Raw genomic sequence first — 23,832 nt, 5'->3', positions numbered from 1 at the left:
CAACTCCCTAAGCAGGCTTAGAACTAGCGGGCAAGAGGCGGTAAGGCCATTAATGGCGTGCACCACCGCCATGTTGTCCGACCAGAAAACCACTTTCCTGTCGCTTAGCGTGGCCCGCCATAAATGCAGAGCTACAAGGATGGGGAAGAGTTCCAGCACTGCAATATTGCTCATTACTTTCTTTTTTCGCCATGCATTCGGCCACCGCATAGCGCACCACTCTTCGCCCAGGATCACGCCAAAACCTTCCCTACCTGAAGCGTCTGAGAACAGGCAAAGTTCCTGACTAGCTATCCACGGGGCCCTTACCATTGAAATCGATGAGGAATTCCGCCCACATCGCTAGATCCGCCTTCAAGCCTGAACTCAACCTTACAAGATGGTGCTTCTGTAGTACATTGGTCGTGGCCCCCGCCAGCCTCCGCGAGAATACTCTGCCGGCTGGTATCACCCTAGCTGCGAAGTTCAACTTGCCCACCAGGCTCTGGACAGCCCCTAAGGTCGCTTTGTCCTTGCCCAGCAGCGCCTGGATGTCCTGCTGCAAGTCCTGAACATTATCAGCGGGAAGCCTCGATTCACTTTTAACCGTGTCAAGCTCCACACCCAAAATGGTCAGGACCTGCGCCGGCCCCTCGGTCTTACCTGGGGCAAGGGGAACCCCTAGGAACTCAGCCATCTCCTCAAAGCGCCTCAGCCCTGCCGCACACTCGCCTGTGCCTGCAGGGCCAAAAAACAAAAAATCGTCTAAATAGTGGGTCACCTGCGTGATCCCATGGAGGTCCCCCAATGCCCACTGGAGGAACGAGCTGAAGGCTTCGAAGTAGGCACAGGAGACTGCGCACCCCATCGGCATGCAGCAGTCGTAGAAGAACTGCCCCGCCCACTTGAAACCCAGCAGGTGCTGGCTTGCGGGGTGCACCGGCAGCAGGCGGAATGCAGACTCAATGTCCACCTTGGCCTGCCACGCCCCTTTGCCCGCTCTCCGTATCATGTCAATGGCCATGCCCAGAGAGCAGTACGACACAGAACATGTCCCTTCATCTAACCAGTGGTTCACTGAATTGCCCTCGGGGTATGATAGATGGTGTATCAAGCGATAGGCGCCCTGCTGTTTCTTCGGTACCACCCCCAGCGGTGAAACCAAGAAGTGTTCGAGGGGAGGGCTGCTGAATGGCCCCGCCACCCTCCCTGCTGCCAACTCCTTTCGTATTTTTGGGGCTACCACCCCGGGCAGGTCCCTGGCTGACTTTAAGCTCAATGCGTCCCTGGATACCAGTGGCCCCTTGTATGGAATCTTAAACCCATAGAGGAACCCTCCCGCTAGCAGGGCCTTGTCCTGCACTAATGGATAGCGCCTGATGAGTGGAATGAAATTATCCATGATGATGGGGGATGGGCCGTTGGCGGGCCCGGGGCGCTGCGCGGGGGGCCCGAGTGCACGTGGGGTGATGGTGAGGTCCCATTGGGGTGGGGGTGACCGGCCCTTGTGGCCTCATTGGCGTTGCGTATCTGTTCTGTTGGTTGGGGTGGGTTGTGGGGTGCCCTGGCTGGAGGTGCAGGTGTTCGCGGGGTGTTGTGCACCACACTTGCTGCAGCTGTGTGTAAATTTGCATGCCCTGCCCCAGGTGCAATTGCCCCCGTTGTATAGCCGACACGTGCCTGAATTGAATCACTTAGAGCCCTGCCTCTGCCCTCTTCCCTTGCCCCCCCGAAATGACTGCTTGAAGGGGCGCCTGGGGAACTGATCCTTCCTCCTGTTATATGACTCCCCTTGCCCTTTATTCGACTGTTCCCTCCCCTCCTTGGTGGGCCGGCACATTTGTTGGACCCATAGTTGGATCTCTTTCTGGTCCCACCCCAGGTCCGGGCATATGGCCATTCTCTTCCGGAAGTCTTGATCGTAATAAAACCAGCCCAACCCCCCAGAGAGCCTAGCCTCTTCCTGAATTGTGCTAGCATATTGCATGAGGGCCTCACTCTGGTCTGGGGATTTCTGGACAACCACTGCCGCTAAAATGTTGAATGCTGACGTCCAGTTCTCAATTGTCTTATCTGGCCAGCTCTGGTATCTGAACTTTTCCTCCTCCTTCCGACCCATCTTTCTAGTGTCCATGCCTGCCAAACCATGCATGAGTAGTGTAAGGATATCTATGTACTCCCGCCTCCATATCCCCTCCTTAGCTGTCTGCGGTACCATCCACGCCAGGGAACAACGGCCAGATGCCAATGGTGCCTGGGTGACCAGGGGTCTAGGCACCTCCCCTGTGCCCTCCCCTACTGGGACAGCTGACCCTGGGGCCACAGCGGGCTGGGCCGGCGGTGCTGACCCACTCCCCGCGCAGGGCTCGAGAGCAACATTGCCAGTGGCCGGACCCATCGCAGGAGGGGTGAGTGAGGAAACCGGCGCACCACCCGTGGGTGCAACCGATGTAGTATTTGCGAGGGGACTAGCATCCCCTGTGGGTGTCAGCACCGAAGCCCCCCCCATGCTCACCAATACGTGTTTCCACGGCTGAGCTCTGTCCTGCCCAGACTTGGAGCACGAGGGCTTGCGCTGCCGCGGGCACCTGTGGCGGGGAAGATAAAGCATCCAGACGGCTCTGGAATACAGTCATGAGGCTCAGCATGTGGTCCATGGCCTTACCCATTTGCGCCATGTCCGTTATGCCTGTGGCAGAGTCATGCACCAACGGTGTTACAACAGCCGGCACGGTGCTGCGTGGTGCTGCCGCCTGCTTTCTTTGTTGGCGGGGCCTCAGGCATGTCTTTGGTTGTGGGCTTGCGTACCCGGGTGGACCTCCAGGGCTCCGCCCCCGAAGGGCCGGGGGGTACCTCAGCAGGGGGGGGGTGCGACAACCACACCTGAGTCGTCCTGCCAACGAGCTTCGATAAAACCCTGGACCCACGCCGGCCCCTTCTCACGAGCGATCGACATGAATTCCGCCCACATTCCGTCTTGCGGTGCGCTCGACTGCGTCTCATCAATCGACGTCTCCTGGGAAAAAAGTGGACTCGGTGTCCCGATATCCTCCATGTGTGCGGTGCTCGACCTTTGTGGTCACAGCTTGCCCTCGTTCCCCTTTGCACTTTTCCCGCGGTCCCTTGCTCCTATCGTTTGCGGGCTGTCCCCCCGGTAATCTGTAGGGAGAGAGAGAAACGTCGTTAGCACGGTGCAAGGGCCGCACACACTCGAAGCTCGCAATTGCTTGTAAGTACCTCAAATTTTTTTTGGGGGGGGGGGGAAGTGCACCAGCAGGCGCAGCACATGCAGAAATCCCAGCAAGGGGGGGATAATCAGCATCTGCGGGGCGATCTCTAGCCAAATTAACCCCTTCTGCAACCTATTGAGTGTCCTAATAAAGTAATCTGTCCGCGTTGCGTGCATCTGAAGACCTAAAATTGAAGCTTTGCAAGTAACAAAGCGGGGGGGGGGTGCCTAGAAAGCGGCAATCCACTGACACACGTGCACCACGCGCACCCTATAGTCTCCCAGGCCAGGTGAGCGCCCGAAACACGCTGACGCATTGGAGAACCTTAAACTAAATTATTGAAGCCGCAACCCGCAGCCCCACGTGTGTCGCGCACCCCGTAACCTACTCGGCACCCACTCCTCGCAGCAAGCACGGGACCATGCAACCCCTGTCTCAACCATCTGACTTCTAGGCAGCCACCACTACATGCTGCGTGTTTGGACCTTGCTGACCCACGTGCATCATGCGCACTCTGCAATGCATTCGGAACCAACCTTTCGCAGCAGGCACGTGAACAATGCAATCCCTGCCAACTCCATCGGCCTACAGGACCGCCACCCACTACATGCTGCAAGTTTGACCAGAAAGTATCGGAGCGCGTTGCATAATCGCCGTATTTAAGGTATCCATCGCGGCACTGGGGGCTTATCATGCTGCAAGTTATATATCGCGCATAAGACCAGAAGGTATTGGAGCGCATAGCGTGTGCGTCGTATTTTAATTGCCCATTGTGACACAGGGGGGGGGGGGCTCCGCCTGCAGGCTATTCTATCATGCGCATTGGAGCGCTCTGAATGGGCAGCGCCTTGGTTGAAACCCACATCACGGCACTGGGGGCTTGGCCTGCTGCATGATTAACTCGCGCAAATGCGACCAGAAAGCATCGGAGCATTTTGCGTGAGCGCCGTGAACACCTTTCTCCTATTCCAGAAAATCCCTTGCCATGTGGTTACCTAGGGCACGGGGAAAAACACCACCATTTTTCATGCTCACGTTTAAAGTTAGCAAGAGACACACAATTGATGGACGGACTCTCTGCCTCATGGGAACAGTCCGGTCCGAAATGCTAAGCAAGGTCCTCCCTGGGCCGGAAGCAAGCCTCCGAGGACCTGTGAGGTCCTTTATATCCTTCGGTCCAAGTCCCGATCATGCAGGCTCCCTACTCACAACTGCAGAGGCGCGACCTACGGGCCCGGCCTAATCACCCCCTGACCGCGTCCCGCTCGCGGGTCGTACTGCCCACAATTCTGCCCCGCTTCCACAATTCTGCCCCGCTCCCCTCATTCCCCCCTCGTAACGCACTCGTTGCTGGCCTTGGGCCGCATCCCAATGCAACCGAGAGCGCCCCGGGTTTGCCTCACCCACGAGCCAAGCAACTGCCATGCCATCATTGTAGTGCCGGAAGGAGGGGGGGGGGTGGAGGCCCGGGATAAACGCACGCGCATAGTGCCTTGTGCAACTGCTGGGATGGCTCCGCGGCGGACCCGACAATTAGGTACGTCCTGACGCCGTGCATTGCATCCATGACCGAGGCTCGTGTTTTCAGGTTTGGGGTGGCAGGGACTCGGTCCTTTCGCATTGCCGCTTTCCTTGTGCCCCGGTCGCGTGGCGCACGGGCCTGATCGGGATTTAATCTTTTTGCCGGCACGGGGGTAATTGCTTTGGCCGGAGACAAGATGTCGTGGGGTGCCGGGGCTCGAAGCTCCCAATCAGCCGCTCCGGCCCATACACTTCCGTCACAGGGCTCGAACAACCAACCCGTACACCCGAACCCGGGCCGGAGTATAACACCCCCCCCCACCCCTGGCACTGTTATACAAATACCCTTCCAAAGTGGCTCGGTACCGGGGAGGAGCGGGAGTCCGACCGTCGAAGGTACCCGCCTTCCGTCGCTGGGGGAACCGAACGACCCACTTTTAATTAGGAAACGCGAACCGTTGTTGCTTCGAAGTCATCGTCCCATTGCGCGGGACGGGAACCACTACCGCTGTTTCCCAGCCGGGAAATGCGATGGCCGGGCGGTCTCGGGTGGGGGGGGTGGGTTGCAGGTCGCGGGACGCGAATCGCTATCCCAAGAGCACAACTACCCGACGGGCTAAACCCGGTTGAGCGACTCGAGCAACCCCCCGCGGCAGGCGCTGCCGGGGCGATGTCCCCCCTAACAACATCCCATCCCCTCCTTCTTGGCCGCCTTGCGGCCTGGCAGCGCTCAAAATCACGCTTCTCTCCACGGGCCCCCCAGAGCTCTCCCATCCCACCACGAAACTAGCCTACTACCACAGCCGCAGCGTCCTTCAGAGGCTCAGGCCCCACTTGCGCCCCCCCACCCGTGGCCATCCGAGCCACAGGGCCCCATCAACATGGTACTGGCCAGGGACAGGGCCGGGGTGGGAGGGGGTTTGCAAGACTCACCGTAGCTCGTTGTGTAAGCAAACGCACGACGACGTAGGGGCCCCGATCGCAACAGCGTAGTAAGGACGGCAACTGCTGGTGTCCGAGTCTGCGGCTGGGTTCGCGCGGCCAGGAGAGTGCGCAGGAAGCAGAGGGCGATCTACGGGGGTGCGGCGCTTAAATAGGGTCAGCCCCGCCCAGCCCCGCCTCCCCCAGCGAGCCCCTTGGGGCCTCCCCTCCCCAAGGCGCAACCTCTAAGAGAGGGGAACAGAAAAAGGGGGGGGGAGGATCCGACGGGTGGCCACTAGAGAGCTGCCCTGCTGATGTACCCCTGCGTGGGACACGGGCAGCGGCATTTCTTCTACCTCTGTACCCCGTCAAATATTCAGTATATCTGCATATGTACGATGACCGAATTCCAGTAATACCAAGGTGTAGCCTTCCACTCACGCATACCATACTCTTATGAAGGTATACTTTCAACTATCCCAAGAGGTGACACACCACGCTTGCACCTATCACTATTAGAACTGTGCCTACAGTAGTAACAGTATTGGGCTACCCGGTTATACTATATAAACCTATGCCCAGCTTTGGACTGACAAGATATATCGTGCAATCAGATGCACATGAGACTGCTATTGTCCTGACAGCTTTCCCGATTTGTGTGATTTTAATTTTCTCAACCCCCCCATCTTAGTACCCCCATCGTTTCCAATAACCTGAGCCATACGATACGGGGCTAATAACATTTGCCGATAAAGTTTTGTCGAATATACAAAAGGCACGTTCAAGGTGAGCGTTTCAGCAGTTCAAGGGTAATGTTTCAGCAGCTCCAATGACACCACGGGGCACACAACCAAATGTTCACTGCCCTGATTGGCCAAACTATGGTCGCGCACGCAATGACAACAGCATCATGGCGCCCCTAGTGACACCCACAACCAAACCGAGTGTCATTGACCGGTTCCTACCACCCCATAAAAGATTGTGTGGGATACTGGATCACCCATCGACGGGGTTCGGTATCTTGAGGGCTGCATCAGGTACCAAGCGGGTGCCTGGCTTTGCTGGGGTGAGTCAACCCTGCGACAGCGCTGACAACAGATAAGTAAATTTGCTTGCTGAAGTGGGGGTACAATCTATCTTACCCGTATCCCATCTCTTTCCCTACAGGGTGTGCCTACTAACCACCACCCCCTCCCGAGACCCATGGTGTGATTAATGATCACTACACTTGTAAGACGTTTTTCTATGTTATGGTTCTTTCCACCCGCCAATACAGCACGGGCATGGTCCTTAGGCTAATGATAGTGTGTGTGACACTGACGCACTGATACCGCTAAACGCCCTAGCAGGTATACAGGTGAAATAGCGCTAATATAAAGTACTTTCACATTACGAGTGGACATAGACACCACCACTAATGATAATGTGAATAAATAGGTGCACATCCCTATCCAACCATAGGACACCTTAGCCCTGTGAGGTATATTTGTAGTGCACTCCGAGAAGAGCACAAGAGCATGGTAAAATGTGAACAACAAACGCACTGTGACTACATTCTAATCAATCGGTTTTATCTTTGTGTTCGTTTGTGTTTTGTTCTTCTTTTCAGATGAATACCGGGTACCTATCACTAAGAAGGTTCCCGCAGCAATAACAGGTGTCAAAAAAATGTTCCTGCATTTTGTGGAAATATGGATTTTTCTGGTCAGTTATGTCCCCTATCTTGGACCCCAACGGTTCTATGTGCATGTTACAAGTACATGTATGTTCCCTCCAGTTCCAGTTATGAAGACGCAAACACATGTGCGTCCACCGTCAACATGTCCTCTGTCAGATCCGCCATGAATAGGCCGGATATTCCATTCCTAAGTATGAAAGGCCACCGGCTTTATATGGTTCACTTATGCCATTTTACAGTCCAGGCAAGTAGGCCCTGATTCTGTCATCAAACTCTTCTTGCCTTCTGCCTCTGAAAGCTCCAGTCTGAGCCTGCATCCGTGACCATGAACTTTGTCTCATTCTCTGCGCGGCTCACGAAGCCTGACATCAGCCTATTCTCTGCCAAGAACTGTATTTCACCTTCGAATTATCTGCTTCGCCCCTCAGCCGATGCATTCCTGTCTAGTAGTTTAAGTAAACATTCTTCCAGCTACCGAGCAAAAGGCCCGGCTTCTCTGTCTTTATGCAAGTAATTCATAGTCCTGTTACCATGGAATATTCCTACTCCCTCGCATTCAGTATAGACACTTAGACGCTTGTACACGCACGCACAGTCAGTATAGAATAGATTCTGTCCGAGAGTCCTTCTTTTGTGGATAACATAGTTCTTTAAACATAGGATGTTAGATATGATTTGGGATTAGGTTGACTTGACCCCCCAGACTTTTCGTCTCCACATGTAGAGCTAAATGTCAAGTCCCCTTCACCCCCTAGTTGCACGTCAATCACACGTCATGCTGCTGCGCGCGCATCTATGCCAAGTATTATCTTATAGATCCACCTATATATGACATCGTAACCAATTATGTTCCTTTTTACTCCTTATTACACCCATTTTCGGTTACGCATATGAATCGTCATTTTCCTTATCAATTGTTACGCCTACTGCATTCGCTTCATTGTAATGTATGTTCTATAAAAATCATTTCTTGTCAATAAAGTATGTACTTCACTTCCTGAACCTCCGTGGTGATGGAACTTGGAGCAACCGATTATAATCGATCATTGGAATAAAGCCCATTCCGAACCTCTAATACCACGGATTCTGCCTCTCATTTACTGAGCTATTTTATTATGTTTCTGTATCAAATTAAGTCCCGGTAATGGAATTATTTACCACATGAATGGCGCCCGAACAGGGACACTTTCTCATCTCACGCGCCGGCGGTGAGTTGCAGGCCCGGTCTCCTGCCACAGCTGGACGGACAATAACGCGTACCAGCAGGATTTCCTGTATCTCCCTCCGGTCAAGCGGGGGCGACTGAGGCTGCGATCAACACCCAGACGAGGCGGTGAGAAGTGCGAAGTATCCCGACCAGAGCCTAGCTGAGAGAGCAAGATCCGAGGTATACAGAGGCCCACCAGTTTCCCGAAGTCCGGTCCAAGTCCAGTTTCCGAGGCCTTCCGTTTCCGAAGCTACCCGGTGAGTACCATTACTGGGGAGGCATTTCTGACGTGCACATAGGTTGTGCCGGTCAAGACGGGTTTGGGTACACAAATCCGGTCTGCACTGTTTTAGCAGTGTATATGTACTGTTTAGCAGTATATCAAGTATTCCGAAGTATCTAGTTATTGTCAAAGAATTATGCTTGGTGATTAGTTATGCAGACGATCATCATTGTTGGTTATTTTAAAGGTTAAAAAATGTTTAATGTTTAATGTTTAATGTGTTAAACGTCCTGCATATTGTGGTATGAATGGTTGTTCATTATTGTGCTTTTGTACTAAGTGTGTTCAAGATCAAGTATCAGATCAGTTCTCAATATGCCGCTCTTTTCGAAATTAAGACAGATCACTACAAGAAAAGGGGTACTCGAAGAAGCCGTTCCTATTCCTCCTAGGGACACTCCGGGGCACTTCATGTATCATAAACATGGCTTAGACGCTATATTATTTCTTGATTTATGGGTAGACTACACCAAGGAATTACCAGAAAGTCAGAGGTGGCCCACAGCGGGAACCTGGGATGCAGAGTGCATCATGAAAGTAGAAGAAGAGTTATGGAAAAGGAAAGTCAGACAGTCACAGAAAGACGCCATTGAGTTATGGCGTAAAGAATCTCATAGACGTACAGAAAAAGCACTCCGACAGGAAGAAAAGAATAAAGAGAGTTCAAATAAAGTTCGAGAAAATTTATTAATTGAAGAAGGTATCCGAGTGAAAACAGAACAAGTGGATAGACAAAGAAATGCCCTTATGAATGGTATGTATCCCCTTCTAGCCGAAGGATTACCTAAGGCTACTCCAGAGATACCGAAAGACTTGCCACCCCCATTATTCCCAATAAAGGTACATCCTAAGGGGCATCCTAGAACCGCAGAAGATGTCTTTCTCTCCTCATATTTAGATGACGCAGCTCCCGAATATGCTAATTCCGCCCCACATAGACCGCATACCAGGGAGGTTCAACGCCAAGATCCAGTACCCGTATCCCTACAGCAACAGATCGTGTCACAAGTTCCGGCAAGCACATCTGTTTCTACATCTGTTCCTACAGCTGCTTCTATAGCTGTGTCCACACCTATAGTTGCTGTGTCACGTTCAACGAATCCTTTCACACCCGACACCCCAGATGGGGCTGCGGGAGGTGCTACCAATATTTTTTCTACGCCACCCAGAATAAATAAACTTACTTTTCAAGAGTCAGCACATTCACGTACCCCCAAACTCATAAATGCCCGTACGCTTAAGGAACTTCTTATAGATTGTAGATATGACCCTGTGCCCGGCAAAGAGGACGAAATGATCATGGCATCATTGCGTATCAGACGAGCCGCAGTGTATTTAGGGAAGTTACCAGGAATGACTGCGCATCTAGATAAAATATATCATTTTGTCCAAACAGGGCGAGATCCAGAATGTATTAACAAAGCTATGGAATACCAGAAAGTGGAGATACAGGGGGAACTGTTACGTTTCCTCATAAATTGTGTGATCAGAAATGAAGACCGACCGGGGGTAGACCCGGAAGCAATGCAAATTCTTACCAGATGGAGCCAGAATATATCAGAAGGTAGACATGATAAGCAAAATTGTATAATAGCCATGTGCCGAAAGATCCGTAAAGAAATAGAACGCCTACACGAAGAAAGATTAGCGGTAGACGAGTTCGAACAAAACGAGGAGGAAGGGTCTGGACTGCCCGCAGGACAGTCAGACACCATAGCCTATGTAGGTAGAGGAAGATCTTGTAATAGTAATAGATGTCCTATTGACCCGATACGTCCGATATGTCCAGATAATAACAGGAATTTCCAAATACCTATAATTAACATCAGGTCTAACGAGCATTCGTTCCAAGCCGCCGACAAACTACTCCGAGAACGAAGGGGTTATCATTTCCTCGATTCTATGGATGAACAAGATTTAGCTAGGGCAGCTGTCCATTGGGTGGACAGTCCCGGAAAATATAGTGATGATACAGTAGCACGTACATTTTTGAATCTCACCCCAGATGAACAGCGGTTAGCTGGGATTTATATGATTCAACAACTCATTATACTATATCAGAGTCAGCATTCGGACCCTGGTCCCTTACCTGACATATTGACTGAATTGCTTATGAATAGATGGAGAGGTTCAGGTACTAAATTAATTAAAGAAATTCTAGAATCAAGAAAGCAGTATATTCTTTTTGTATGTTCAGACCGTGTCTCATTGCCCATCAAGGAAAGAACCACGTATTACATGGATAGACAGAATCCCTTACGAGAAGTGCACCCAATAAAGGGCGAGGACAACGAGTTTAAGCGCGTATTTGTATATACGCCCATATCGAAATTAGAATTGTTAGAAATGAAGAAAGTGGTACCCAGTCATGACAAAGATCCAGCGGGTTTTCACCGAGAAATTAAAGACATGTTACTCATGGGAGAGTATACCTATCCCGACATTATGACAATATTAAAAGTATTGATGCCTGCTGGCATTTATGAGAAACTCAGGGAAAAAGAGTGGGAGGTAGGAGACCAAAAGATAGAATGGTCAGTATTAGAAGCAGAAGAAAAGGCCCGAACTGCAGGAGCAGGACTTGGGGATAAAACTAAAGCACTACCAGGTTTATTAGTACAGGTACTGCCACGTTTATTAACTACGAAAAAGGAAGATTGGGGTACAATTTCAGCCTGTAAGCAGAAGCAAGATGAAGACACTAGTGATTACTATGCCCGATTTGAAAAATGTTTTGGTATAAATAGTGGCATAAAAGCAAGTAGCGAATCATACCCGCATCTGTTTGTAACAAAATTAGTAGAAAATGCCCTGCCCCAAGTAAAGAATAGAGTATTAAAATTCGAGAGTACCTGGCAAGGTAACACTCCATCACAAATGTTACAAATGTTACAGTACCATCACAATAGAATTAGAGAGGAACAAGAACATGAACACAGACGCATGAAAGACACGAAAATGAAAATGCTAGTTTCTCAGACAGTTCCAGCTGAAGGACATAAAAAGGGTATGACACATTCCGATTCAGCAGGACCTGTAAAAGGGACATGCAATTATTGTAAAAAGCCAGGTCATTACGTACACGATTGTCCAGTTTTGAAACATAATATCACCATAGGTAAAACACAAGAAAGACCACGGCCACCTAGACAGGACCAGAATGAACAAGGAGCTCCGCAGCATGCACAGTCCATGCCAGCTTCACAACAGTCTATACAGTTTGTGCCAGCTGCACCAGCGCTGCCTGTTGCTGCCACACAAACCACGACACGACAACTGTACCAGACCGCACAGTACGACTATCCTGATTACCAACGATACGCATGAACCAGCCTAGAGAGGGAAGTTGACTTACCCCTTATCGAGATCCCTGTAGATCAAGAAGGACCTTATGTACACAGTAAATTATTAGGCCAAGACAGAAAATTTTTACTCGATACAGGGGCAAGTCGAACGACCATAAAACGTAGTGAAGTTCCAGGGGCACCCCTCTCAGGCTCACAGAATATTTCCCTTGGTTTTTCAGGAAAACCTATTGTTAATGAAGTGTCACAGCCTCTTCCACTTACGATAGGACCTTTGACCCGAACTACAGATTTATTGCTTACTAAATCATGTCCAGAAAATCTGTTAGGAATAAAAACACTGAAAGCTCTAGGAGCCATAATATGTTGTTCTCCGGAAGGAGTAAGGTTGTTTTTACGTGATTTTAAAGGTCACTATGTGTCTAGAGACATGGATCCCCGACTGCAGACTTTACCTACACATCTATGGGCACAAGGCCCTACAGATGTTGGATGCATGAATATTACACCATATCGAGTCACATTAAAGGCAGGAGTGGTGCTACCACGAATGCGACAATACAAGTTACCACCAGATGCTGTAGTGGCTTTACTGCAAATCATTGACGAGCTCATTGCCCAAGGAGTAGTTGTGGAAACAGACTCCAATGTATGTAATTCACCGATAATTCCGATTCTTAAACGAACAGATCCAAAGGCCCCGCCAGTATATCGATTGGTTATTGATCTGCGCGAATTAAACAAATGCATTGTGCCACAATTTCCTGTGGTCCCAGATATCTCGTCATTACTGACAGCTATTGATTCTGAAGCGACATTCTTTACTGTAATCGATCTCAAGAATGCCTTTTTCAGCGTCCCAATAGATCCGGAAAGCCAATATTTGTTCGGATTTAGTTTAAATGGGCGTAGCTTTAAATTCTCACGCGCACCTCAAGGATTTACAGAAAGCCCCAGCATCTATAGCCAAGCACTGAAACGAGAACTCGACAGTATCCACATGCCAGTTAACACTGCTCTGCTTCAATACGTCGATGATCTGCTGATCACCGCGAGAAGCGAACCGGAATGTGAAAAAGCATCACTGACAGTTTTACAATTCCTAGCCGAAAAGGGGCACAAGGTGTCCCCTTCTAAGCTGCAATTCTGTGTCCAGCGAGTTATTTATCTTGGACACTCGCTGTCCAAGGAGGGAAGGCAGCTTACACCCGACCGCATTCAGTTAATAGCTAACATGCCAATACCCAAGACACAAAAGGAGGTGCGGGCTTTCATAGGCCTCACGTCATATTGCAGGCAGTGGATCCCTCAGTACGCATTTCTAGCAAAACCACTCATTCAGTTGACAACACAGGAGGCAGCCACATCGACTGTTCTCCCTTGGACTCAGGAACATACACAAGCTTTTGAAAGCCTAAAGGAAGCTTTATGCCAAGCACCTGTTTTAGCAACACCATGTTACAGAAAACAGTTTACACTCTTTGTTACAGAACGCGAAGGTACTGCCTTGTCAGTACTCACACAGGAACAAGCAGGAGCACACAAACCATGTGCTTATTTTTCTAGTACATTAGATCCCGTAGCTCAGGCTTTGCCTGCATGCCTAAAATCAGTGGCAGCGACAGCTTTAGCAATCAGACAAAGCGATGCCATAGTGTTAGGACATCCATTGACAGTTCAAGTACCACACGCAGTAGAGGTTCTTGTAAATAGAACGCAAACACAACACTTGACTATTGCGCGACTCACTGGGTACGAACTAACATTGTTTCAGCCACATATAGAAATCAGACGCTGTAACACATTGAATCCTGCCACACTTTTGCCAGTAACCGGAACAGACCCACTAGCCCATGACTGTATTGAAGTTATTACAATAACGACAAAACCTAGACAAGACTTAACCGATGTCCCATTGTCAGACCCAGACCTGACATTGTATGTAGATGGTTCATGTATGAGAACAAATACAGGAGAGTTAGTGGCTGCTTACGCAGTCACAACAGATACTGAAGTCATTGAAACTAATCGTATAAATACTTTGTCAGCTCAAGCCGCAGAGCTTATCGCTCTGACACAAGCCTGTATTCAAGCCACAAATAAAAAAGTCAACATATACACTGATTCACGTTATGCATTCGGAGTTGTACATGACTTCGGCGTGCTGTGGCGAGAGAGAGGTTATTTAACTTCCCACGGTGCCCACATTCAGCACGGACCCCTCATTCATGCCTTATTAGATGCAATACATCTACCCACTGCAATATCAATCATGAAATGTAAGGCTCATACGAAGATTACTGATATCATTTCTCAAGGCAATGATCTAGCCGACAGAACAGCTAAACAGACTGCTCAAACTCAAACCTCCGACATGACAAAGACAATAGTCCCGATGCCGACACATTGTATGACAGTTAAAGATCCTACCCTTGACGTAATTGACATACAGACACATGCTACACCAGACGAAATAAAGAAATGGACTGAATTAGGAGGGATCCAAACGGACCAAGGATGGATGATGAAGGAAAAGTCTGTGTGGTTCCTTCCTGATTCAATGGTCCAAGTTATAATTAACACTATACATAGTCCAGCACATCTAGGAGAAAAAGCTATGCTAGATAGCATTCAACACATTTGGTTCAATAAACATTTACGAGCAGCAGCCAAACAAAAGGTCCGTACCTGTATGATCTGTTGCCAGTTCAACCCAGGAAAAAGCGTTCCCGTAGAACAGGGTGGATTTCATCCTCCTCATCACCCTTTTGAAGTACTCCAGATGGATTATATCCAGATGGAACGATGTCGAGGATTCAAATATGTTCTCGTAGTTGTCTGCGCTCTGTCCCGTTGGACGGAGGCATACCCGGTTTCAGATTACACTGCCCCGACTACTGCCAAACAGTTGGTTCGAGAATTCTTCCCACGATACGGTTTACCACGTGTTGTTCATTCAGATAACGGCCAGCCGTTCTCATCCGAATTAATGAAACATGTTTCACTTCTGTTAGGTTATCAGTGGAAATTCCACTGTGTCCGACACCCCGAAGCAGCAGGTCTCGTAGAAAGACATAATCAGATACTGAAAATCAGATTGTCCAAAATATGCAGAGAGAAAGGTGTCGACTGGGTAGTAGCGTTACCAGTTGCACTCTTTTACATGAGAATGGTAGCACACTCTCGAACAGGGCTATCTCCGTATGAGGTGATCTTCGGCAGACCACCAAATATGTGGGGGACGCCTATACCACGCAAAATAACTGATATTGACTGTAATATGCTGACAGATTACTTGGCTTCCTTGATGTCTGCACTACAATCTTGTCGTTCACAGGTAGCTGCAGCCTTTCCCGACAACACTGAGGTGAAACCCCATGACGTAGTTCCGGGGGACCTTGTGCTTGTGAGAAATTTCGACCGAAAGACTCAGCTGGAGCCCAGGTGGAAGACACCCCAGTTGGTCTTGCTGACCACAAGGACAGCCGTGAAGATCGAGGGCAGGAAAGGATGGGTGCATTCAAGTCATATCAAGAAATTTCATGGACTTCCTTCAGATGTAAACAGCCCACCTCGTGTGTCCTCACCCATTGACTCAAAACTACCTTTGGCTGAAGCCACCAGTAAGGAACTTTATAAGCTAAAATTAAGGCCTAGGCCGTCGGACGATTTGATTGTTTAAGTCCTCTCCTAGGTGAAGCGGTTGAATCTGTCTCCGACATGTATCGCCTAGACCTGAATCATGGACAGTCGCGAAAAATGATGAAACGACAGGCGTATTGTAAATCACTGCGTAGCCATTGCATAGTGACATTATTAATCTTGTTTTTCTTAAGTCTTTTAATAATTACTGCAAGTATATTGTTGCACATATATTACCCTATTGCCAGAAATGTTTACAATGTTACTGCTGAACATTCTTTTAGTGACTTACCCCCGCATGAATTGTCTTATAGACTTGCGCTGCGCAATAACACTTTCATTAGTATGTTACATCATTCCCATCAGACTAGTAATGCAACTAATTGTTGGGTGTGTGGCCGACTCCCTCCCTATCAGAATTATGAAGGAGTCCTGCCTTTCTTTCCACATCCGTTTACACATAATGGCTCCTGTGGAGCATGGTTTAGTTTAATCAATTCCATAGACTCAGATACAGCCGTTTACCAAGACCATTGGGTATGGGGAAATCTGAACCTAGTTTTATTCAAAGTCTGTTACCCTGACAAGGAGGGTCGCCCCAAAGGAACAGGAACTGATCTAGAAAATGAAGTATATGGATTAGGTAACTTTACACCTAATCTCATGATTCTAAATGTCGAATCCGAAGTTGAACTAGTTTTACCAACAATGTCAGTATTCCCAGCGAAAGGTGAATTGTGTGTAAGAAAAGTTGGTTCCATACATATGGGCCATAGTAAATGCACTACTACAGTAGAATTCAGTGATCAAGGCAAATCTTCATTTAGAGCTTATCGCCACTCCTACTTTATATGTGGTCAGACTGCATATATGCGTCTACCTCTAGATTGGGATGGTACCTGCTACATTGCATTCCTTTTGCCACCTGTTTTCCTAGCTCCTCCTGATTATTATAGAAATATTCATTTAGTACACAACAGAGAACGGAGAGATCTCCCAATTGTCGATTATACTGAGACGGCATGGGACAAGTACGTAGATTTTAATAAAGGCATCTTTCCCTATATAGGTACTGTTACTAATAGTAAGCTGATACGTAGACTAACTAGAACCCTTGAAGCAGTAGTGAATGAAACTATTTCCGCCTTAGGCAATTTAACAGAAGAGCAGTCTGCTATGCGGATTGTTGTGCTTCAAAATCGTCTTGTCCTTGACGTCATCCTGGCTGATAGGGGCGGAGCTTGTAGGGTCATCGGATCCAGCTGCTGCGTATTCATACCAGAAAATTCGCCATCTGTATATAAAGCTATAACTCGCCTTCATAAGATTGTAAGCCAGATACACCAGAACCCAGGCACTTGGACTTGGTCCGGTTGGTTTTGGAGTGTGATATCAGCCTGGGGATGGAGAGTTCTATCGTTCCTAGGTATTGGCCTTCTCATACTATTCAGTTGCTGTCTATGTCTACAATGTGGACCAGCGATCTGTGGCCTGTGTGCCACATCGTGTATTCCACCACCAAGATTTCATTCGTCACGGAAGAAGAAAGAAGAACAAATGATGTTATATGAACAGATCAATGGATTGATGAAGATTGATATCTCTTAACGGGCAAGTAGGGGACAAGGAGGGAATGTGGAAATATGGATTTTTCTGGTCAGTTATGTCCCCTATCTTGGACCCCAACGGTTCTATGTGCATGTTACAAGTACATGTATGTTCCCTCCAGTTCCAGTTATGAAGACGCAAACACATGTGCGTCCACCGTCAACATGTCCTCTGTCAGATCCGCCATGAATAGGCCGGATATTCCATTCCTAAGTATGAAAGGCCACCGGCTTTATATGGTTCACTTATGCCATTTTACAGTCCAGGCAAGTAGGCCCTGATTCTGTCATCAAACTCTTCTTGCCTTCTGCCTCTGAAAGCTCCAGTCTGAGCCTGCATCCGTGACCATGAACTTTGTCTCATTCTCTGCGCGGCTCACGAAGCCTGACATCAGCCTATTCTCTGCCAAGAACTGTATTTCACCTTCGAATTATCTGCTTCGCCCCTCAGCCGATGCATTCCTGTCTAGTAGTTTAAGTAAACATTCTTCCAGCTACCGAGCAAAAGGCCCGGCTTCTCTGTCTTTATGCAAGTAATTCATAGTCCTGTTACCATGGAATATTCCTACTCCCTCGCATTCAGTATAGACACTTAGACGCTTGTACACGCACGCACAGTCAGTATAGAATAGATTCTGTCCGAGAGTCCTTCTTTTGTGGATAACATAGTTCTTTAAACATAGGATGTTAGATATGATTTGGGATTAGGTTGACTTGACCCCCCAGACTTTTCGTCTCCACATGTAGAGCTAAATGTCAAGTCCCCTTCACCCCCTAGTTGCACGTCAATCACACGTCATGCTGCTGCGCGCGCATCTATGCCAAGTATTATCTTATAGATCCACCTATATATGACATCGTAACCAATTATGTTCCTTTTTACTCCTTATTACACCCATTTTCGGTTACGCATATGAATCGTCATTTTCCTTATCAATTGTTACGCCTACTGCATTCGCTTCATTGTAATGTATGTTCTATAAAAATCATTTCTTGTCAATAAAGTATGTACTTCACTTCCTGAACCTCCGTGGTGATGGAACTTGGAGCAACCGATTATAATCGATCATTGGAATAAAGCCCATTCCGAACCTCTAATACCACGGATTCTGCCTCTCATTTACTGAGCTATTTTATTATGTTTCTGTATCAAATTAAGTCCCGGTAATGGAATTATTTACCACAATTTTCACACTAACGACCTCCTGGTTAGGGTGAGCCTTAGCGCGCTCATACCACCGGGGTCCACACCTTGGTCCTGAAGAATGCCTAGCCAGTAGCACCATATAGGAAGAAACATGTTGACTGAGACATAGCTGACCAATCTATCCAGCACATACATCGTTCACTTTGTTTTGACTCGTGCCTGGTTGGCGGAAGAATAAAACTATTTTTGGACACAACCAAAACACTTTTAAACTCACTTATCACCCTGACAAAACGTACCTGCTCCGCAGTAATTCTGGCGTCGAAGCACACCGGTGAGGTACTCGACCTTCCTGGTGGGGCCCGATGATGAAGCATGTCACCAACTAGGTTGGTGAGTGAGGGCTTTCTAAAGAATCAAGTCTGATTCTTCATGCTCGCTCTTCTCCTAAGAAGGTGCACTCTTCTGTTGTTTTTGACTACTTTAATGCGCAACTGGCCTGCAACCATACTCATGCTGGTCATCACACAATTTATTTTGTACTTAAATCGGTTGAGTCCTTCTGTGTCTTTACACTATACATTAATCATCTAAAACAAAAAATATGATGGGAGAACTGCGGGATGAATCCCTTTTTAGAAAGGAACAAAAACAACTCCAGACCAGTTTCAGCCTTGTTAAGCATCATCAGTGAGGTATAGCCTGGACCTTGTGACACAGCGAGGAAAGAACTCACTCTGGGGTAGCTTTTTATACCCTCTGGAAGGACCAGTCTGGTAGTTTGGGGTGGACTACTCCAGGGGCGGCTGCTCCATTTGGGCAGAGGAGCATCGCCCAAATGGCATGTCAATGCCATTTTACTCAAATGCTGCAGTGTGAGGGCAGGGGGCGGGGCTGAATCCTACAATTGCAGTATTACAGCTGCCCCTACAGATCACATGTCGGGTTGGACAGCTCAACTGCTATGGACAGCCCGACTTGCGCAGTGCGCACCCAGCAAAACCCTGGCTGTGAAACAGCTGGGGGATTGCCGGCACAGGCCTCCAGCCTCACAATGAGCATTGGGTTAGCCTGCTCCCACCAATCCTGGAGCTGCTCTCAGCATGGGAGCAGTTCCAGGATTGGTTGGATTGGTATCCACTGAGCACAAAGGAAGTCCTTCCCGTTGCTGGTCAAGGACACCGATCGTGGAGAGAGGTAGGCACATGAGGAGCAGTATATGTTGAGTTTGATGCCGCAGCGACTCACCATATTTTTATACTTGTAGTCACCACTGAACTGTTGCCATGAGGAGAAGAGTCAGTACTAAGCTCCATAAATAGGACCTCTGTCTAGAGTAGCTCAGTGAGTGAAAAACGATGGGTTGGAATGCAGCACAGAGGTACTGCCAGCGGTGTACACTATCTGCAAGCACCTCCCACCACCCCTTGTGTGATTATATAGGTCTATCATAATCCCAAGTTGCTAGTTATAAAACATTACTCATTAAAAACAGTGCATAAATGTTCACCAGCCTATATAACTACCTCGGTCTGTAGAGGATGCTAAGAAACATTAAGTGCTACAGTGGAATGTGCATATTTGAAGATATTCTCAGGCCTGACCTTCTCAGTTATTAAAGGCACTCACTAGTGCCCAGCATGAAAGAGATGCTTTTATCCGTATATGTAAAAGACAAGCTCTAGTTGGCATGCCTTCCTGTCAGCTGAATCAAGCCTAGGGGACCTTGATGTCAGCTTCCCCATCACGCTCCCGTTTGCTAGGGATGTTTCCAAAGGGACAAGTGCCTTCAGGCCTGTATTGCTCTCCATTAGCTCTCTTGATAGCTGCCAGTAATTGTACATCACAGATAAGGCTGCAGGCCGGTGTGACCACAGTTTCCTGACAAAAGCTCAATAATAAAAGAGAGAAAACATCCACCAAACCATAACTTAAGTCTGATGCCCAAGGTCAGCTCACACCTTACATATCTGGAAAAAAGGGCAGGGCCCAGTTTTATTAAGATTTTGCATTGGGGTTGTTACACTTATTTGGCACAGCCCGATGAAAAAATCCATTTTGGGATTTACAAAGCCAAACAAATCCCGATTTGCATGGTTTTGCATTGCTTTGTGAAAAAAAGTGACGTTGCTCGTGTTACTTTTGTTCAGATAGGCATTTAGCTGGGTGTGCATAGGTGTTCCTGTTCAACCACCTATATATTTTGTCAGAAAACAATATTTACAAAGACTTGCAAACTTGGGTTTGCACCAAAATAGTGCTCCTACCTGAGATTTGTGTAACGAGAAAAATAATTTTTATGTCTCCTCGTCATTTCTTCTTTGCATGTGTGCTGAATTCTGAACAAAAAGTATCCTGACCACAATGCAGGTGCCCTTCTGCATGACACAAGGCTGCCTGAATTGGCACTAGGCAGCCAGATGTGCACCAGCGCTAGGAAAGAGCAGACCTGCACTTTATCTTTGAAAAATTGGCACTGTTCTGCTCTCTTTCTGTTTCACGCAGTACTGTACAGAAACTTCACTTGCTACTCTGCGAGACCTATTAGTAAATATGACCTTGCAAAAAGGAGGACCAGATTTACCAAGGTTTTGCATCGCCCTTACGCCACACAAGTGTGCAAAGGGGCGATGCACAAACTAAGTATGATTTATCAAGCCACACAAGGCCACTTTGCGTGCCCTGCATGGCTTGAAAAATCTGGAGTAAGGCTAGCAAGCACAAATCATTGCCTTGTGCCACTCTGCCCAGGGAGGCGTTCCATGGGTGGAGCCTGGGTGTTCCCACGCATCCACCCATGGATTATGGCGCATTGCCAGATTTACCATTAGAGGTAGATCTGAGAATGCGTCAAAATGTTATGCTTCTCCGGGTGAGGCGTAACGAGGAAAAATATTTTCATTTGTATTTTTCTCTTTCTAAGTGTGCTGCATTCATGCCTCTCAGGATTGTTTATGTGCAGGAAGGTGTCCCTTCCTGCTCAAAAATAATTGTGTCTACAACGCGGGGGCACCCTTGAACCATGATGCAAGAAAGCCTGCGTTGATGCTAGGCTGCTAACTGTACACCAACGCAGGCAGAGGACAGGAATGCACCATATCTTGATAAATATGGCGCATTCCTTCCCTCCCTCATTCACGCAGCTCAGCAAGGTGTCTTGCTGTGTTGCGCTGCGTGAATGTTTGATAAATTTGGCCCACAGGGTCGAAATTGAACAATATGTTGAGCATAACAGATAGGTTGCATTGCCAGCCTGCCCCACAATTGCGGCACAATAAAATAAAATAGATTTGTAAACATAAGAAACATAGTAGCAGAACTGTCAACCCTACCGTGTTCCTAAAAGAAGTAAAATAAATTAGTTACGTTTCAAGCTTATGTTTGAGTTTTTGTAGCCAAAACGCAATGACATTTAACTCCAGGGATGCCAGACTCTATTAATTCTAATAAGAAGGATACTGCCAGCAGATGGCAGCATTATCCCGATCAACAGCCAAGCATTGCCAGAGTAAAAAAGAAAAAAAACTGTTACTGCTAGCACCCCAGAGCTCACACGAGCCAATGCTTCGACGGTCTATCGATGTGGGAAGAGCAAGATCACACGGTTACATTTATGAAGACAATTTAACTCGAGCTCTCCTTCTTCAAGGCACTGTCTCGCCCATTAATGTCAATTGCACAGATGACAGTTTTTGGGGATGTTTTTGGATCTGGGTGACGCCCGCATCTGCAAGTTTGCAAATTTTACATATTGTGGTATGATCAACCTGTAAGTAGGATCTGTGTTGGAGTACGCGCATTCATTTACTTGATGGACTTAAAAGAAAGTTTGGGGTGGAAGTGGGAGCTACACAGGAAAGCATGTAATGGAATGAAAAAGATTAGTTTGCGCCCTAAGAATGAAAACATTGATGTACGTAAATAAGATCTTGAATCTATTTTGTAACAAGAATGTGTGCTGTATCTTTCTTTAATGGCTTGGATGCTGTGATAAACAATTACATGAAATGAAATGAAATGAAATGAAATGAAAAAGGTATTTAGTAAAGCGCACTGCGACCAAGCGGCTTCCTGGCGCTAAAACCTGATCAAGACTCACATAAATCAAACCGAAGAGTTTAGGGAGAAAAAGCCTGAGAAAAAAGGAAGGTTTTTAAAGCTTTGCGAAAATGGGAATAGATAGGGATAGAGCGGATGGATAAGGGAAGACTGTTCCAGAGCTGAGGGGCCAAAACCGAGAAGCGAGTGCCCCCGGTTCTGGATTTGCGGAAACGGGGGATGAACAGGAGAGACATGGAAGAAGAACGAAGAGTGCGACAGGAGGCATAAGAAGAGATAAGGGAAGTGATGAAGAGAGGAGCGGACCGAGAATGAGCCAGAAAGGCTAAACAGGCCAACTTAAAAATTGAACGAGAGTGAACGGGGAGCCAGTGAAGGGATTTGAGTGCAGGAGTGATGTGAGAAGATTTAGGGAGGGAAAGAATAAGGCGGGCAGCTTGATTTTGATCCATATTATTTGATCTTCTCCTGTGAACTAAATCAAATCGTGTGAGAGAACGAGGCTTAGAGAGGGTAGAGTCTGTTGTGGAGGCTGGGACCCTGAGCCCATTGCACTCACCAATCATCATTTGGGTACATTTGATGGGGCGAGGCCATAAACAGTGGGTGGGACTTTTTGCTGAGCCCTGCCATTCTACCCTTCCCCAGTCCCAACCTCAAAAACAAACAAAAGCTGCCGCTGATGTCTTTGGATGGCCATCAGCTGTACCGCCTCACAGGTGCACATAACCCACTCTGAACATGGGTTTCCAGCTCAGCTTTTATCCTACTGTATGACGTAAGCTCTTCACAGGGAGCCAGAGTGAAGAGAGCCACTATATTGTGTGATATCTAGGGTGACCAGCGCCAGACTGACCCTAGCGGGCATTGGCGTTTGCCCGGGAGGCTGGAAAGGTGATGGCCGGTTTTGGAGCAGTGGTAGCCGGTTTTGTTGCTGGTGGCCAGTTTTGCAGCGATACTGCAATATTGGCCCCCAGTAACAAAATCAGCAGTGTTGGTGGCTGGGTTTGTTAAGCAGCAGTGTGTCACGCTTGCCTCCAACACCACTCATCAGGGTAAAGGCCAGTCCGATAAAAAAGTGCCGGGGCTGCTTTGGATTCCCGATCCAGCCCTGAGGGCGACCAGATTTTCAGAATGAAAAACCAGAACAGGCAGCGGAGAAATAAAACTAGGGTTAAACGTCCTGTTCAGATCAATGTGGTCTCTCAGAGATCTTTTATTCAAAGATATGTGTGTATATATACTTGGCCGCA

This window comes from Triturus cristatus, chromosome 1_2, assembly GCF_964204655.1.
Source record: "Triturus cristatus chromosome 1_2, aTriCri1.1, whole genome shotgun sequence".
Classification (NCBI taxonomy): Eukaryota; Metazoa; Chordata; class Amphibia; order Caudata; family Salamandridae; genus Triturus; species Triturus cristatus.
Note: the sequence above shows the minus strand (reverse complement) of the source record.